Consider the following 20,175-nt stretch of genomic DNA (forward strand, 5'->3'; position numbering starts at 1 on the left):
ATAGCCTGAATTTTTATTAGTGCATTTATTGGCCACAACTACTTTCAGTTTTGCAGTCTGGATAGTTTTATACACATACACACTCTCCCTCTATCTTCTTTGAAATACGTTCTTTCAGAACTGATCCATAGTTGTTCAGAAAAAATAATGCTGAGCATTTAACAGTATAAATGTCACCTTTCATTACTAGACATATGATCCTGCTAAAAGCAATTCAAGTGGGGTTTTGTTGGTGGTAGTGGTGTTATTTTTTGCAGTAAGGAAAATCGAGGAAACTTTAACCTGTAACCTTCTGCTCAGTCTTTTCCTAGCTCTTTTTAAAGAGAGAGAAATGATTTTTCTGTCTGAGATGTTGCCATCTAGCTCCTTCTAGTGGATAATCTGAAGAATTTACATACTTTACAAAACATGTACAAAACAAAGCCAAAAAAGGGGCAGTTTTATCACTCTTATTGATTTACTGGGCAAAACTCTACCGTTAACAAAATTTGTACTGCTGTACATATGTATTAGTGTCAATAAAGAGAATGATTTATTCATGTTTGGGGGTTACTTTATGGTGGCAGTGTGCAATGTTGAGGCTACTTCCTAATGGCAGAAAATGTTCAGGTTTGCCTTTCAGTTCTTTTAGCATTTAGATTTCCCAAAATATTTTTCTCACTTCACCCCAAACCCATTTTTTAGATACTGAATAAAAATCAGGAATTCCATTTTAGGGATGTGCAACAGCAAAACCAAAGCATGACATATTTTATTTAAATTATCATTTGTTTAAAGACACCTGAAGAATGAGGACCCATACTCTGAATCTCATCCCATACCCTTTTTTAAAGAGAGAGGGAGGGAGAAACAGCAAACAATCTAGATTCTGTTGTTTCTTCTTTAGGCTGCATGTTACACATTTATATATTGATGAGATTTATCTCCTGTCCTTCACCAGAGATGGTCACAGAGCCAGTGACAATATGGAAAATGCTCACTAAACACATACACTATAACATCTTTAAAACATATACAATAACCAGCAAACTCAAACTTTAAAAGGCCTTGTGAAAGAGGAAAGTGGCCTCTAAGCATATTCCATGTGGATGGTGGTTGTGGCCCTTTGAGGCCAGGCATCATTCCTGGCAGCCATTGAAGACCATGTGGCCGGCTGCATTGCAGGGCAGGACTGCCTGCCAAATTCACTATTTTAAACTGCCCATTCAGGGGCACCTGAAGGAGTGGGATTCTGTGGTACAGAATTTTACAGATCTCTGTTTCTGCTGGTGGTCCGTCCTGGTAGTCCTCCCCGTTGCCTTGGAAAGGTCTGCCACTGTTGCTTTTTCAGTGGAGATGACAACAAATCAGGGATCATGGGCAGATTTGGGGAGGATGTGGATCCACTGGATGCAAAGCCCTTCCATTCTCCCAGCATGCACCAGAAGGGAGGAACAAAGCTGGGCCCTGTCAGCATGGCCAGTGGTCAGGGATGATGAATATTATAGTCTAGCAACATCTGGAGGTTTACAAGTTCCACGCCTTTGAGTTAAAAGTTCTGTTGTGTGTTGACGGTATTTATGTGTATATGAATTTAAATGTGTGTGTTTTCATGTTTCTGTCAAATAGGGCATAAGTTCTGTTGCGTGCTGAGGTCCCCCAAAACACCCCTACCCCAATAACTCACACATCACTCATAAATTTTTGTTTAAGGTTTTTGGCATAATTTTGGCCACAACTTTATTAAACACACAAATTGTGAGTGGTTGCTTAGGCATTCATTATGACTATCTGTCCCCCCTGCCTTGGGGACAGCACTGACTCCCGGATTCCAGCAAAAGCCAGTGTGGAGGAACAAGATCAGGGATAACTGGAGCTGCGGCACAGACCCTCAGCTACTCCCCGCATGCTCCCAGGGGCTTACGCAGCCCAAACCCGATTCCAGGGGTTTGGACGAAAGGATGGTAAGCCCCTGAATTCCTTTAACGGAATTCCCGTGCAGCAGCAGCATTGGAGGGGCAGGCACAGCCAATCCATACCCCTCCACCAACCAATTTAAACCAATGCCTAACCGCCAACCTTACAAGTTGTGACGATTTGCTACGCAGTAGGCAAAAACCAATTGGCACACACTAATCAGCCAATGGAAAAATTCCTACCAGGCCCCCGCACCAAGGCGGACGACCCCACGACAGGCATAGCAAGGTCAAAGCACAAGCCCAAACAAGGGAGGGCGGGCAGGTGATCCGTTGCCCACATCGAAAGAGAAAGCAGCTTGCTGTGAACCTTGTTTAAATAACCTCTGTTCCCACCCCCAAATTGGCAACATCAAATTTACCCCAGCAACACCAACCACCAATCCAAGCCAGGCCCCTTCAATCTATCCTGCCTGGCAACTACGGGGTGCTTTGCCTGGCCCCATCCACAACACGTGCTCTCCTTTAGTGAGAACACGTTTTCTAACATCATCCCCCCATTTCTAGTCTACCCCAAACTATTTTACCCATTATTCATGATAACACAGATCTGCAGTATTATCTGTACATTATGGTCACTGCAATGCATTGAGCAGTGTTCAAATTGTAGTAGCACATTATTCGTAATAATTGCGCCCTCTTAAAAAATGCTCAAAGTATCACAAATGCATCTGGTAGCTGGTGATCTATACAGTACATACAGTGCAAGGACATACTGTGAAGTATTCCAAATACTCACTTTTCATAAACTTACAGGAAGATGAGAGTGCCTGGAGTTTTTAAGGGTGGCCTTCAACACATGTTTTTTCACCTCTTATCTGCAGGTAAAGCCTGATAAAAGGTATTAGACTGTCAGCACATCTCTAAATTTACTTTGATGCAGGCTGGCAGTAGCAATAGGCACTGCAAAACTAATCTTTACAATAACATATGTCTCCTAGAAAGAGACAGGACTGTGTGTATTAAAAATAGCCTGACTGAAGAAAAAATATATTGACTAGGATTTTCTTAGTTATCTGATATTTACTTTTATGCACTCTTTCTCTTCACATCCTCACTTTTCTGGTCTCCTGTGGAATAAAAAAGAAAAAGGTTGCCCTCAATCTATTTCTGATTTTTTAAAATTAAAAGAACAGGTAATATTTACAGCTGATGTGGGGAAGAGAAGGCTTCCTTCTTGACTCACTTTTCCCATGACAGATAAACAGCTATCTAAAGCTGCTTCTTCAACAATCAAATCTTTCTGTCCCAAATATTTCACTACCACATTTTCTGTCTTTTTCCAGTCTTCTCTTGTGCAAAAGTGACAAAAAAAAATCAGGCTATGGACCATATGGAGAACTCTGTGAATTAAGTAGCAGTAATACACACACACAAAAAGAAAAATTGTGGCAGGCTGGTTGGAGAGTTGGTTTGAAAATACCCCTCTTGTACAGAGGGAAAGGTAGTGAAGAAAGAGCTTGCATTGGGGAAGTGTAGCCTGAGACAACAAATTCTGGAGAGCATTGAGTGGGCATGTTCAGCAAGCAGGCCCTTACTCCAAAGGATAGGGTCCTATAAGGAGCTACAAAGCTGCCATACAGTCTTAGTGCTGTAAACCACCTTGTGTATAGTAATAAAGAAAGGCAGTATGCAAATGAAAAGTGAAATGAAATGAAATCTTACTCCGTCTTCCTTCAAGGTTGTCCATGAGGACTACACAGGTTTCTAATCGTAAGGTAGAGTGGACCGTCCTAATAAGCAGCTGATGGGTCAAGCATACTACAGCCCTTTTAAAGCTACCAAACACTAGAGTTCCTCCTCTTCTTGTAGTTCTTCACAGCTTCTGTCCCGGCTGTAGCTTGAAGAGGGGGCAGCGCAGAGGCCCTGCAGCCTCCCTCACTGGGCTAACAAAACAAGGGGTGCAATGCGGCCTATGCGCCAGGGCACTCGCCACCTGCTTGGCTGGCTCAGCACCCCTGGCAAGTGGTGGCAGCGGAGGGGCCCTGCGGCCTCCCTCGCTGCCGCCAACAAAAACAAAGGACTGCCATGCAGCCTACGTGAAAAAGTTACTTCTCTCAGCTGAAGAGTGCTGAAGAGCAAGTCCTGATCCTGGAAGAGAAAAAGATAAGTGAGTCTTGGTCAAACCTACTCCCAGGCTACACCCCCACTGGCAGCCCATTGGCCTGCCGAGAGGGGTGGGCCAAGCCCACAGTTACCTGGGGTTGGTACCCAGCCAGGTGGCCCCACTCGGGGCCACAAACTCCGCCCGTCTGTTGGGAAGGGGTGAGTGGGAACTGTGAAAACAGAGCAGAAAGCTACATGTTACATCAAGTGTGTACCATGCACCTATATCTTCATTTTTGAAATTTAATTAAAGGCATAGGGGTTCCCAACTTGGACCACACTACACAAGTGCAGGGCAGGTTAATCCCTTAGCATCCCAGCCACAGTCTGGATCCCCCACACACCCAGCTTACTGGAACTGCAACGAGGCTTAGAGATAAGTTCCCATTGGCACCCAAAACCAAAGTGAAGCTTCATGTTTCACGTTTAATGTTGCATGCAGTTTGGCCCAGTGTTGCTGGATAGCCAAGTTTGGGGTTGAATCATGCATATAGTATTCCCTCCTTTCCACTGCCCTTTTCGTAAGACACTCCCAAAATTTTCCTCAGACTTTTACCATCACTGGACCAATTTCTTCAGATATCAGATCATGTTCACAGCATACTGCTTTTCTTGGAGGAGGATTTATTTTATATGAAAACCCATTTCCAAGATAGGGGCCTTTAGATCTGTTCTCCATCACAGATCCATATTGCTGTTTCCAGGTGACAACCAGATAGCTGGAATAGATCTTAGCAGATATAAGTGAATAAACTTAAGAGACCAGAATACAATACTTTCAAATAAATGAGAGTTCCAAGGCTCCAAGAAAAGTTGTATTGTAGAAATGAAAGTATATTAAGAAACTGAAGGAATGCAAGTGTAACTGCAGCAGCAGCAACAACAACAACAACAACAGCAGATTATAACCCTCATAGCAAGAAAACAAATTTAAGTTTCAGGGGGAAATAATATTATCTGTAACTGCATAGTCCTGCTTTTCAAGTTACCTGAATTATCGTGTCTTAACAAAATGACCAGCTGAGTTATTTATTTACACTGCTGAGTCTTTTTGAGTTGGCTGCCAAGTCTGCCAGCCATCAATTAAGCAGGTTGCCATGACCACAAACTGTCAGCTAGATGAATGACTGCAGTAAAAGCAGCAATCTCCATAGCCCTATTATCTATTAAAGAAAATGCATTTTTATGTACATAGCCCAATTAAGAAGGTTGCTTTTTTTCTCTCTCCCCATCTATCTTTCACACACTCACACACACATTGAGATTTTGTGCCTTTTTTATTTCCTATTTTCATATTTATCTCTGCTTTTAGGTCTCCTAGCCTTGAGGCAGAGTATCCTAGCCAACTAAGGGCCTTTCCAATATATGCTGTCATCCTGTGCCGTGGTCACTGGGGATGTGGGAATAATTTAATTCAATTAGCATTTAGGGGACCCTAAATTTCTTAAAGCACTACTGAATAGAAAAGTTGAGTACATTAGAATAAGCCCTTTGTTTAAAAAAAACAAAAACAAATAAACATCAACACAAATCTGTACGGTTGCCAGACAAAACAAACAAACAAACAAACAAGCAAAACCTGATTTTAAAAAATGCCAGCAGTCCAATCATAAGTACAGCATGGTTTGAGGATACCGTAATTTCTAGCATTAAAGTCAGTTGTGTCTTCACTTGCAATCTAACACAATGTAGCACTAAATCTCTTCATCGGCCAATGAAAAAATGGCATTTTGTCTCTCATAGAATTGTAAAGTTGGAAGGAACCTCAGGGATCATCTTGTCCAACTTCCTGTAATGCAAGAGTCTTGCCCACAGCCGTCCCTAGGTGGGCTTGAACCATCAGCCCTCTAGTTAACAGCCTGATGCACTGACCCATTGTGCCACCTGACAATCCTGTCTATACTGGAAACACACACACACACACACACACACACACACACACACGACTATGGTGGTTTGAAAATATGTCATTTACAGGTAGCCTTAATGTGATTTCTTTAAAACATTTCTCGTGGTATTTTCTTCTTAAAACTATGTTTATTTAGATTTTGCACAAAATACAGCAGGTAATAAGAATCGCATATAAAACGTATCAAATGTGATATGTAATAAGAGAGAACAAAAACAAGTCCATTTAATTGATAGTTGAAGCTTACTGTCTGATCTTTCATTTTAATTTATGTCTTCTTGACTTTCAGGTGTCAGCCCAGAGTTCCCTGCCACTGAGTTATCCTAAAAATGGCCTGCCATGCAGTTTCGTTTTTCTTTTTTAAACAATTCATATATCTTCTTTTTAATCACTGTTTCAGTATCAGGCAATTCTAATGTTACACATACTGACTGAATTAACCTGCAAACGCTTATATCTTTTTTTTTCATCATCCCCTGGGAAAGCACAAACTTTGCAGATTCAAGTCTGCTCATTTGTTGGATGTTGGACATTCAGGTCTGCTCATTTGTGGCAATGTTGGATTCAGCTCATGCGGTTTGTGAGAGCTATGCTAAAAAGGTTGCTTGCTGCACATAGCCCCATTGATCTTACTCAGAGCACTGTACGGCACATCACTATGGTCTTGATTTTCTTGCCTGCTTCTGGAGCTTTTAGAGCATGTAGAAAGAAGACTTTGATGGGTATTTCTTGCTTCACTTGAGGCAGAAGTATATTGTTAGCTTACTGTTACTCTCAAAATTTTATGAGGCTTCACAGAGTAGCTGAAGTGAACACAGGTTTTATGTGCCACATCTAACAGATCATGCAAGTTTCTGTTGTTATACATTACAATATGCTTGGTTAGACTCTGCTCAAGTTTGAAGGTACTTCCCCCCCACACTTTTTTCTTTTTTTACTGCCAAGAAATTACTTAAAGTCAGATAGGACCCTAGCAATTACTTTTCTGCTTTGAAATAGTGATGACTGAAACGTTTAAGAGATGTTGCTAAAGAGTGTTTGTATAAATCAATCTATGCCTTCATGGCCTAATCAAGTTGTTCTTCTTTCTGTGTGTCCTTTTTGGCAGAAAGCCAATATTGTTCAGTAGATACAAAGTGAGACTATTGTTTTTAATTTGTTGCTGATTGGTTTGATGGGCTTTTAACAGGTGTTTTATTTAATTTTATTTTATTTGTTAGAGGGTTTTGAAGAGTTGCTGGCTGAATAGCAGAGTAGTTGTTTTTTAATCAACATCATCTTCATCATCAAATGGAAGTCAAGTTGCTCATGATTAAATTATCCTGCTGGAATTTAAACGCAATTGACTTTTTTTCTAGGCATGGGACAATGGATTTGAAAAGTACAGTGGTAATTATCAATCCCAATGAGTTAATTTTGTTCAGTATTTAGTGCATGGCTCAGGCTTCACAAATCTCTCGCAGAAAAGCTGTTGCTAAAGATATACAAGGCTACATTAATGTATTCATTTATTAAATGTATTGTTAACCCATCCTTTGCCCGAAGACCCCAGAGTACAAATATGCACAGTCGAAACCAGAAGCTGAACAATAAGACTAAATAGCTGTAAACACAGCATTTACAGTGGTACCTCAGATTAAGTACTTAATTTGTTCCAGAGGTCCGTTCTTAACCTGAAACTGTTCTTAACCTGAAGCACCACTTTAGCTAATGGGGCCTCCTGCTGCCGCTGCACCGCTGGAGCACGATTTTTGTTCTCATCCTGAAGCAAAGTTCTTAACCCATGGTACTATTTCTGGGTTAGCGGAGTCTGTAACCTGAAGCGTATGTAACCTGAGGTACCACTGTAGTGACAAATAAAGCCAGAAACAGAAACAGGAATTCAAATGCCCAATACAACCCAATTATTTCCAAAAGCTTGTTCACCTGCCAGTAAAACACCAGTGTTGTCGTGAGACATGGTTTAGAGGGTAGGACATTCCAAAGGAGAAGGCCACTGCAGAGAGAACCAGTCTACATGGCACTACCACACAAATCTCATTAGGTGTGGGGACTATCAGCAGATGGTTCCCCGTAGATCTTAAAATTTTGACAGGCTGGTGTGGGAGGAAGCATTCTTTCACATATTTTGGGCCTAGGTCCCTTAGGGCTTTTATTATTAACTTCTTAAATGAGGTCCAGAAGACAATAAGCAACCAGTACACTTGTTTCAGAATTGATTATATATGTGAATGTCACAGGGCATCGAGTTGCATCATGGCATTTTGCATCTGGACTGAAGTATGATTGCTGTTGGTTCAATTTGGTAGTATATTATACTTCCCTTGTAGCTCTGAAGAGCCCACCCAGCTGGCTGCTGGTTGTCTCTCTTTCATTTGATCTTGAGTATGAGTCTGCTAGCCCTATAGAGAAACACATAAGTAGCACCAGGCCCCCTCAGTCATTGGCACAAGTTCACACCTCTGCTTACAAATATGGTAAGTATTATTTATTACTAGGTTGGGAAGTCTTTTCAATTATCTTTTTAATGGACTTGCCTTTGTGGACTATCAGCCAGTGAAAGATCATTCCTACTATTAGGCAATTAAACTTCACAACTCATTTCCTTACAGGAGGAAGATGGTGTTAGACTCTGCATTTCAAGCTAACAGTAACCACATGTTATCTCCTATCCTCCCTCCAGGTTTGCAGATCCTTTCCTGTAAAACCCAATATCTTGCAACTATACTGTGACCCTATACCCTCTTACCTTTTGCATTGTCTCATGCCTGTGAAAATAAGGATTAGAACCGTCTGTGTTGCAATAAGAATTAGAACTGTCAAGAGTTTCAACTAATTCAAAACAATTGAAGCACCCAGAATTCATGTTTCTGAGCTGAAAAACCCAAAGCCCTAGGTGGCAGCAGAGTATTACCCCCCTCTCCTCTTCACTGTGCATTGTGCAAGAGATGTTCCTCAATAGACTTGTGGCAATATTAATTCCATTTTCTGTTTCTGTCTTACTGTTCTGCACACCTCCACAGTGTTTTCCCTTCACATTAATGTGACTAACTTGTACCCAGCTTTGAACATCCGTCAGGTTACAAATCCACTTTGAAAGTGACAAAAGTCCTAACTAGAAGTCTGCACCTGAGAACAGTTCTTTATTTTAAACGTGTTCCCATGTATTCAAATTTCTTATCCCCCCCCCCCACAAGCTGAATGACTGGAATTGTTGATACAAGAAAAGAGAAACAACATGCAGGTAAAATCCCTTCTTGGCACAGACTACCATCATTTTTCTTTCCAAGTGTGCTTTTAGTATCATGCATACATGTAATTTACTGCAAAATTGGAAATCATTTAGGATTAATTTTATTTCACTCATTGTAGATTATTGTCCTGACAGCATGTTCTGCTGATTGCAAAAATATGAAAGTGAACGCATGCAGTTAATATAGGACACACTTATATCTCTCCCTCGAAGCTCTAAGTCTTAATTGTTGTTTTCAACAGCTGTACTTTTGTCGTGTTCATTGACAGAAGCTATAGGTCCCCAGGATGACTGTGAAGCTGTGGTTGTTAACAAAGAAAAATCCATCTGTTCCCCTCCCTAAAAAAAAATCCATTAGCTATGGAGTCAATAGGTACTAAACCTCCTCTGCATATGCTGTTTCTTCATATTTTTGATTTTTACTGTCACCAATGAAGCTGTCAGTGCCATTGGAAAGTCAAGCAATGTCACCAGCAATAATGAATACTTTGTGTTTGGAATTTAGATAACAGCATGGCTGAAAGTAGAACAAGATGAGGTTTCTCTATAGGGCTAACAGGGGTTTTTAAGGAAGTGAGAGTGACTGCAGATTTGACGTGTGTGTCTTCAGAGTTTAATCAAAAGCCAAGGAGATGCCTCACACTCTCGATCAAGGGAAAGAGAGAGAACCAACAGCCAGCTGGGTGGGCTCTTTCAGCGCTACAAGGGAAGTATAATATACTGCGAAATTGAACCAACAGCAATCATACACCAGCACATTCTTTTAAATGCAATGGATTGAATTCAGCATAATGCTGTGCTGAATGTCATTGCCAGACGGAGTCCCAGAATCATAGAACAGTAGAGTTTGAAGGGACCCAAAGGGTCATCTAATGCAACCCCCTGCAATATAGGAATCACAGTAAATGAGCCTCCCTCTCCAGCTCCTGCATGTTGTTCTAGGTTCTCCTGACACACACCAGAGCCAGTTTTGGGGGTGCAGGGAGGGCATGGGGGAGGAGGGGGGAAATTGCACAAGTGGAAGCCCTCACACAGGGCTTGCCTGATGGGACTCATTAGGTCAATCCTGCCCACTTATTCACATATATTTTCTCACGACAGGAACCACTTATGAACAGGTATGTTAGCTGGAGACCCCTGATTCTCATCTTAATTTAATCCCTGAAAAAGTACCTTGCAGCACCAAAACCTAAATTGTGCTTTGGGTATCGATTGTGTCTACATTGCTCAGTTTCTGACATACTAGGCAAATGAAATAAATAGAACTTCTCCTTTGGGAGAAATGACCGTGAATGAAGTTCTCAAACCCCCTTAAGATGTGTACAAGACTTTGAACTAGTTCAGACATCAGGGTTGTACACAGAGCTCTTGCAATCCTTCCTCCTCTTGTCCTGTCGCATTCTAATTATTTTCCTCACTTCCTGGTCCATAGTTTTGATGTATAGTTTTGCAAGACATTCATATATGACAAGCTTTAGTTTGCCTCCCAACCTGAACTGGAAATTGTGGTTTGAACTGGGTTTCTAACAGTGAAGCTCCCAAAGTTCATAAATCTCAGGCTCAGAATACAGTCACTGTCAGCTCACAGTGCTCATGTTCAAAAGCCTTGCCACAACTACCTGCTTAGCTCTTTTGTTGCTGCAGTAGGATGGGAAAGGCCTGATGAGGCCTTCCAAATCTCTCTCATTCAAAGCAGTGTTTTCTATTGCTCCCTGCACAAGCAAACTATTGTTATAATGTTGTTGCACACCACCCTTATCTCTCTCAGCAGTTTGAGATTTCAGGGGTTCCAAGTACTTACCCAGGGTTCATATTTCCTTCAGAAATTAGGCACAGCAGAGATTGTGGTGTCTTTATGATATCTGGTTTTATTTACACACCAGCACCTACATGGAAGTATTGCAGAGCATTCACATCCTATGAGGGTCTGGCTTCCCACTTAAGGGCCATGTTGGATTCAAAGGACAGCAAAAGGCAATTCTCTGTTTCTTTGCTCCAGCCTGTCATCCTTAGCTCACTGGAATTCTGCCCCTTTTTCTCCTTCCTGCTGCTAACTAACTCCAAGGACCTTTCCCCAGTTTATGTAATTCAAAGCGGAAACCCTAAGCCTGGCCTTTGCCTCTGCCCACTAGCACCCAGAAAAGAAGCCCCCCCCCAGCCCGTAACCTTGGAAACCTCACTCCTCTGTTGACTAGCAGGGAGTCTTCTGAACCAGGGATGTTTTCCATTATGGGCCACTTACTCTGTTTTTTTCTTTAGTAGCTTGCACTCAGCTGGCCCTCTAAGCTAGCCTGGTGTATTTGCATAAGCAAAACCCAGGATTTTTTTGTGTTTGGTACAGTTCAATCAAATTTTGCTTAATTCTAATCCAGAAATTATGGGGGGGATCAGACACAAACCCATAACACATTTTGGTGGGTAGATTTAGCCCCAACCCACAAACTCATAATGGTCTTGTCTATGTCAGCCCTGAACCATCAAAACTTGCATAGTTAGCCAGCTAATTATTATGACCTGCAATGTGGTTTACATCTCTGTGATTTTGCAGTCTCAGGCAGGCAACAAGAGCAGCAGATATCCAAAACTCCCAGTAGTCCGCCATACAAAGCTGTTATGTTGTTTGCTTGATATATCACAAGTTCTGTGAGCCTGCTCTAAATTACATGTAAAAGCATTATCACTTGTTTTGCCAAGAGAGCAAGCCTATTTCTTCCTTCACAATATTTCTTCTTCTTCTTAACTGTTGACAGTCTTATGATTCTCTCATATAATTACATAAAGGAAGATCACATTCTCCATACATGTATTTAAATCCGTATCTTCTTAATAGCAAAATGATCCAACCAAACGATGGTTGACCTTCTATTATCTTCTAAATAGATAAAAAGAATATAGATGTGAAAGATGTACTGATGCGTGGAAAATGCATACAAAAAAAATTAGTTGAAGAAATAATTTAGAAATAACTTGCCTAGGGGGTAATGACCTCAATTAAGTTTTATGTGAAATTATAATTGGCATTCATAATAAAGGAATGCTATCACAAATTGCTTATTTGATATTAGAATATCATGCTACATCTTATTTCCCCTTGGCTGGTATTTATATTAAATAAGAATCTTTCTTATAGAAGATATATTATTTAACAATTTCCCCCAGTTTCATTTCCCATTCCCATTAAATGTATTTCAGAATGATTAAGAGGGCAATCCTATGGCAAAATCTGATGAGATGGTGCCTAGGATTCAGAGGATTTCCTGCTCATTGACCTGATTCCCAGCTCAGGTGATGTTAAATGCTTAAACCCAGCTCAGCCCAAAACACGCTGGTGTAATTTGCTCATCCCAGCTCAAGCAACTGAGCCAAAGCTGGTTGAACTGAGGCTGCTGTCCTCCAAAAGGGGTTTTCAGCACAATCACAAGACCTGGCAATCTAGCATACAACTCTATTTTAAAGGCTTGTTTTCCTTCTGCTAAGTTTAGGCAAAGCAGCAGCAGAAGACTCGCTGCTGAACAAGGTTTAGCTCTGGTGTAACTAAATTCAAGGGATGTGGGTGGCGCTGTGGTCTAAACCACAGAGCCTAGGACTTGCCGGTCAGAAGGTCGGTGGTTCGAATCCCTGCGACGGGGTGAGCTCCCGTTGGTCGGTTCCTGCTCCTGCCCACCTAGCAGTTCGAAAGCATGTTAAGTGCAAGTAGATAAATAGGTACCGCTCCGGCGGGAAGGTAAACGGCATTTCCGTGCACTGCTCTGGTTCACCAGAAGCAGCTTAGTCGTGCTGGCCACATGACCCGGAAGTTGTCTGCGGACAAACGCCGGCTTCCTCGGCCTATAGAGCGAGATGAGCGCTGTAACCCCAGAGTCGTCCACGACTGGACCTAATGGTCAGGGGTACCTTTACCTAACTAAATTCAAGACCCAAAAGAAGTTCTCCCCTTGGTGGCTTAAAGAGGAAGTCAGTGTGTTTTCCCCTTCCCAGTACTTTATCCTTGCTAAACAGAACTTTAGAAGAGCAAGGGAGAGCAAAGAATATCCCCATGAAGACAGCCAACCCTCTGCTGTGTTAATGCTACATGCTCTTATGAATAACTGGATGTTTGTCTTTAAGGTGCTACTGGAAGGAATTTTTTTTGTTTTGACTATGGCAGACCAACACGGCTACCCATCTGTAACTGGATGTTTGTATGTATTCAGGATTATCTCCATTATACTTTGACTACACACATTTACTCATGGGGGGAACTACAGTTATAATTTCCTGTATTCTGACAGAAGTAGATGTTTGTATTTTCATAATCACATTACTATCTTGAGCAGGGGTGTTGCAAATACTAATGGAGTCCCAGATCCCAGCTAGACAGTGTGGCCTTAGTAGTGAAAATTACAGTGAATGGTAAGGATTCAGAACAAAACAGAAATCAGCAGAAGCAGTTAAATTGCCACTTGCACCAAGTAAAAAGCTGTAAATCCATTCACAATCATGATAAATCATTTGGTGATGGAAAACCACTCCCTCAGAGGATATTGTTGTATCATGCTGCTGTTAAACAAGAAACCTGTTGCTAAGAGGTTCTGAATTTTACTAACATATGTCAGAGTTCATAGCTGTTAAGTTTCTAACAGTTGGGGAGCCTTATTAGAAGAGTTTTGTCTTTGTAATTAGGCACTTACTTCACATACACCTTTTAGCACTTTGAAGTTTTTATCACCCTGTTATAAGGAAGAAAGGAAAGGCAACCCTGTAACACAGTCTTTAACACCTTTGAACAACCTGAATTATTTTTAGAATGACCCAAATAAGACGTAATCCATTCTGATTTTATCTACTTTATTCTCTTAGTGATAGGTGAATTCACCCTGGCTTGTGTTAATTTCTACTTGCTTTTTACAAGTGGATTATTTCCTTGTGTGGGGAGTGGGCAGGAATTTTAGGCATTTCCAAGGATTTTTAAGGGATGAGGCAGTCACCTGACTGGTATTCTGACTTCTTCATGAATTCCTATAGACCCTTCTGCCACTTCTCTTACTAGGTATGCATATCAGAGAGGAAAAAGCAGCAAGGACTCTTCATCTCTTCTTTCTTCTTCTATCACCTATTCTCTTCATCCCTCTTTCCAGTGTCTAGAATTCTGCAAGTTCTAGAGAACTATGTTTCATAGGAATCCTTCAATCTGGGACACAGGTCTTGGACATTCTAGTTGTTAAAAGTAACTAGAAGAAGAAACAAAAAATTCCTTCCAGTAGCACCTTAAGTAGAAGAAGAAAAACAGTTATTGCTGTGTCATCTGAACTCTTCCTCCCTCCTAGCAAGCTTGGAGTAGGGAAAAAAGGAAGGCTGGCTCAAAGAAGTGTTGGCAATTCCCAATACGAGACAATACAATACCAGGTCCAAATTTGGGGCTTGCCTTGCCTCATGTTTGGGTGAGGCATTTGCAGTTGGGAGGGTCATATTTCAAGCTCTTCTGATTTGCACTTCATCACCACACTCTCTCACAGTCCTTGAGAGACTGCTGGAATTTTAGTCTTATGCAACTTCCACCTGCAGAGAAAACTATTGAAATAATAATTGCTCATATTCCCACTGTGGTTACTATGCTTTCCCCCATAAAATGTGCTCTAAATCGCATACAAACAGGACATTCTTCAGTAACATCTGACTTATAATACCTAGGGAAACAAGTGGAGATAACACAGGGACATTCCCCCCTCCACACCTATAGATTAAAAAATGACATATTTTTATAAGAAGGATAGAATGAAGGCCTGTTTGAAAGTGGTGAATGTACTTCCAAGTAAAAAAAAAATACAAATGTGATCGTTGCTCATGGTAGTTTTGATATGGTTATTTTGCTACATGTAGGTACTCCTGTAATGCTATACATGGATACAGCTTCCTATTGTATATAGACTCTGTGTACACACAGCAAAATAGATGTATGATTTGTTATATATGACAAATTATATGCTGTTTGCATATGAAAGTTATACCAATTAAGAAAATTATTCACATTTGAAGCAGCTGCTATATGCAAGCTGAAATCTGTAGTGGAAGCCATTAATTTTTCTTGATACTAGGGATACAGCTAGACCGGTAAAGAAGAAGTGTTTTATATGTGTTGTATATGCATTATAACACGGTGACACCAGAGGGCGCTGTGGAGTTCCATTTTTGCCAAAGTCATTTCTCATATAAAATTTACAACATGTTTTCCTGAAACACTTCTTTGATGTGTTTAGATCCAGCCTAGAAGTTAATACTGAATGTTTTCATGTAACTTCTGTGCTATCCAAATACTGGACCTTTAGCTGGGTCACAACATTCTGGTTCTTTGTTGGTATCTGGAGCCATTCTCAAAATGTTTCTGTCAAAGAATCAAATACAAGTTGAAATATCCCCCCCCCCCCCCGATTGCCTCTTTTAGTATTGTTCAAAGACCAGATTTCATTTAGTGCCTATCAACTCATTTCTTGTTGAACATGATTGAAGAACCATATTATTCATAGTAGCAAAAACTTCACTTGGTGGTGCTTAATATTTCATGATGTCTTATCGTAGATAGAATATCAGAATTTTGAACTTGTTCCTTCTGTTATGCAGTCCAAAAGTGAAAAAAATAATTTTCTCTTTTTTAATGTAATGGCATCTCACTCAGTGTTTCATATGCTTCAAAGAAAATATGGTGCAATAAGGCATTTTAGTAACAGAAAAACAAAAGAAGTAATATTATCAGATCTCTGCAGCATCCCATATTCTGTAAACTTTGATCCAGCACCCCATCCATAATCTCTTGGTGTCTGCGAGCAGTTATCTTCATACCAAGGCAGGTTTTAATTGACAAGACATCCTTTGTACTCTTTGCTTTAACTTCCCTTCCCTTCCAGTGAGAAGATGCATGCTGACATTCTATTCTCATTGATCTATGCTTCACTTTTACCATTCCAACTTAAAGCTGCTTATACTGGCCAGTCTTCATAACTGGTATCATAGAGCAACTCCTAAGTGTGATAAAAGTATACTGAGAATTTGAGCACACAGTTGCTGCATTTGTTCTGGAGGAAGGAAATGTCTCTGCAAACCATTTTCATCATGTATTATAATCCCTGTCTTCACCTTTGTACTATGTTGCTCATCTCTTTGAGTTACTTTTGCTAGTTAATGTAAAGGGTCACTTGTACTGTGTTACATAAGAACACAGAAAGCTTCCTTATATTGAGTCAGAGCATTGGTCTATTTACCTTTGTATTGTCTACATCATGGGTAGGCAAACTAAGGCCTGGGGGCTGGATCTGGCCCAATCGCCTTCTAAATCTGGCCCGTGGATGGTCCAGGAATCAGCGTGTTTTTACATGAGTAGAATGTGTGCTTTTATTTAAAATGCAACTCTGGGTTATTTGTGGGGCATAGGAATTCATTTCCCCCCCAAAATATAATTCAGCCCCCCACACAAGGTCTGAGGGACAGTCTACCAACCCCCTGCTGAAAACTTTTGCTGACCCCTGGTCTACACCAGGGGTGGCCAACTCCCAAGAGACTGCAATCTACTCCTACTATTAAAAAAACTGGCAGTGATCTACCCATTGAATTGACCAAAGTTGATGAGCTTTTTTGGGGGGGGGAGGCAAAATCTTGCAGTCGGCTGTGCTTGACCACAGACACCCAATGACCAGTTGGACATACCTGGCCTACACTGTCTGACAGTAGCTTTCTCGGGTTTCAGATCGGAGTGGTTTTCCCAGCCTAGCCTGAAGATGGCAGGGATTCAACCTGGAACCTTCTGCACACAAAGCAGATGTTCTGCCACTGAGCCTATCTAGCTGGGTTTAACTGTGTTTGAAGGATATAAAACCACAAAGATTGGCCATTGCTCTGCACCACTTTTACCCATCCAATATTTCAGGGCAATATGTGGGATCTATGACTGAAAGCAGGTTTTGAGATGTGCCTCTCCCCTGTTGCATGTGGGAAAGATTCTGTCAGGAGGTGACCCTACATCTAGCTACAATGCACTTTTAATCTGCTTTTTCAGTCTTGGTGTTGTGTTTTTATTCTTTATTCTATATTTAGTTTCTTAATAAATTGTACAACACCCATAGAATGTTGTGTTATGGGGTGGCATGCAAGTGATGGAAATCCTAGATACTTACACATATACCCATAGAACTGACGGGTTTTATTAATTTTATTTGTGCCTAGGATTACAGCAATAGATGTTTGGTTCTCTGTTTTCTTTCCAGCTTTTGTGGTCTCTGTGGCTTTATTTTACCTTGTTTCCTTAATAGCAAGGGTTGGGGGAAAGCAGTAAGATCCGACTACTGCTCAGGGCATTTTTAATTTGTAGTTAAGTTTTATTTTGTCATTTAGTCCTATTAGCAATCATTAAGCAATTTAATAATTAGATGCCTCATTAACATTTTAATGAGGCTACTGGCCATTGGTAAGTGTAATTAAATTAGTTTTATTGTATGATATTTTGAAGCTGTGATTAAATTAGGTTTTACTGTGCTTTTAAGAACAAACCTACGGAGATCTCAGTGTAGCAGCCGTCTTGTTAACTTAGGAAGTGTCTATGAAATAGTAATGGGGGGGTGGAAAGAAAATTCCCTACTGAGGTTAATCACAAAAGGAAGGGGAAAAAATTCAAATGTTCCTGCTGCCTCCCACCCCAGGGTTACTAATATATCACTGGTGTTAGCAGTACGTCTCTTTAACATTATTCATTGTGGATAGTTTTATATAATCTGCTATTAATTTTTAAGAAACAGTGCCTAGAAGATGTGGCATCCAGTGCTTTATAAATCAGGGACTAATCCTGGTGTGCTTAGTAAGACAAAACTCCTGTGGAGTTCAAATGGAATTTTACAACACTGGGAACTGCAGGGTATGGCCTTGCCTGAAAGCTGGCTTCATTATATTATTGCTATAGTGACAAATTGGGCTATTGGAGAAGGAGGTGGAGGAAAGAGGGAGGGTTGCAGCATTCTCAGTATCTAGCAAGTAGGGCTTGTTCCTGCTGTCAGAATCTGTGGGGGCGCAGCAACAGGAACACAAGGGCTAATGAATGGCAGGTTGGCAACAAGGCAAATTGCCATATGAAACGCATACTCAGATTTCTTTTCATGTTGTCAGGAACGATATGTGAGTCAAGAAACAGATCAATCTGTGATAGCCAAATAAATGGTGGGCATTTCAAAAGGCCAGGTTGTCACTGCATAAAACACAAGGTCCCATGGATCCGCCTTAAGTCTGTAATTTAGATCAGCAGATGTAAAAATGTCTAATATTCCCATCCCATCCGACATAAAGGAACAGAAGAAAGCATAGTACAAGTGCCAGGATTCCCCACTCCCACCCCATGTCTTCCACATGCTTCTGGCAGTCCTGCACTGGAGAAACTGAGGGTGGGCTGTGTGGGTCCTAAGTGGCGAAAACATCCTCTGCCAGAGACTCCAAATCCCCTTGACCATGCCTTGAGCAGGAAGGTACAGAAGATATTAATGGGAGTTAGGGAAACATGGGCACCTCAGGCACCTTGGGTTTACAACCTACTGTTGGCTTGACTTAATTCATACAGTTTGATTTTTAGAATACATGATAGCAACAATTAACAAAAACAGACAAGTAAATATCTTTCCCCTCACACTTCCTTAAGCTGATTTTGATCACTAAAGTTTTGTAATGTGTGTACATTCTCTGGTATTTTGAATATAAGAAGTTTTTGTTTGTTTTTAAAATATTAATAAACTTGGATATATTTTTTTGTGGTCAGTTAGACATCAAAAGGCAACCTCTGATAATTGATACTAAGTAATTGCATGATACTAGTCTCTGGAGAAGTAAGCAGTACTGTGAAATAAATAATTTGATATCAAAATGAAAAGCTTAGGTGAACTGAACTTTCCATTTCATATCTAAAATATTATAATTTCAGCATTAGAGCTGAATCACAGAAGAGTTTACAGACTGGTTCCTTGCATGTTTACTCAAAAATCCTGTGAGATTTCCTCCTAAGTAATTGTGCATAAAAATCAAGGTCTCCAAACAACTCAAATGTCACTTGTCTAACATACTAGGATAACTATACAGGGGCAGCTGGTTAGTTCAGCCTCCTGTGCACATACATGCATTCAGTGAATGATCACTGCATATGCTCTGTCTCCTGATAAAGATAGAAAAGTCTTCATTACAGTCTTGGTCCTTAAAATTTGTTTTAATTTGTTGGAAGCCACCCAGAGTGGCTGGGGAAACCCAGTCAGATGTGTGGCATATAAATATTATTATTATTATTATTATTATTATTATTATTATTATTATTATTAAACACAACTTACTTATGCTATGTAAAGCTACAGGTGGCTATTTAAATTACAAATATTTGAGTTTTACCAGAATCAACTGATTTATTTGATTGAATGTATGTAGTATTTTATTTCAGAAATACTATCAGGATGTGTGTGTGTGTGTGTGTGTGTGTGTGTGTGTGTGTGTGTGTATTTTAACTAATAATGAAATGCATTCTTTGTGTGTTACTTGAATTACTAAAAAAAGACAAAAAACACCCATCACTTTCTCTAGCTCTGTAGACACATGAAGTTGTGTGGACATGGACATGGAGAAAGGCTTTGGATGATGATAGGCTCCTAATCTGATAAGATTTTAAATTAAAGCCAAATATAGTTGTTCATGTGGTGTGTCTGTATGTGTGCATATATATTTGTGTGTGTGTTCAAAACTGAAAACCACTTTATTTAAAGACCTCCAACACCTCCACAAATTTTCATTAGAAAGTCATTAATTTATTCACAACTTGGTATGTAAATATTATTTATTGCATATTGAGCTCATTAATAAGTCTGTCTAGATCCTCAAAGACTTTTACACATTCAAGTCCTAATTGGCCAAAAGGATTGAGCATAGGTGCTTAACTGGTTTATATACTGAAAGGAAACTTCATG

At 40.4% G+C, this 20,175-nt stretch overlaps 1 protein-coding gene across 2 annotated transcripts in view; it reads left to right on the forward strand.

Moving 5' to 3' along the window:
* The window catches only part of TENM3 (teneurin transmembrane protein 3), a 1,264,183-nt gene that overhangs the window by 182,196 nt on the left and 1,061,812 nt on the right, over nt 1–20,175 (forward strand). The gene's annotated exons all lie outside the window — the stretch shown is intronic.

The sequence above is a fragment of the Podarcis muralis genome, chromosome 9, assembly GCF_964188315.1.
Source record: "Podarcis muralis chromosome 9, rPodMur119.hap1.1, whole genome shotgun sequence".
NCBI classification, from domain to species: Eukaryota; Metazoa; Chordata; class Lepidosauria; order Squamata; family Lacertidae; genus Podarcis; species Podarcis muralis.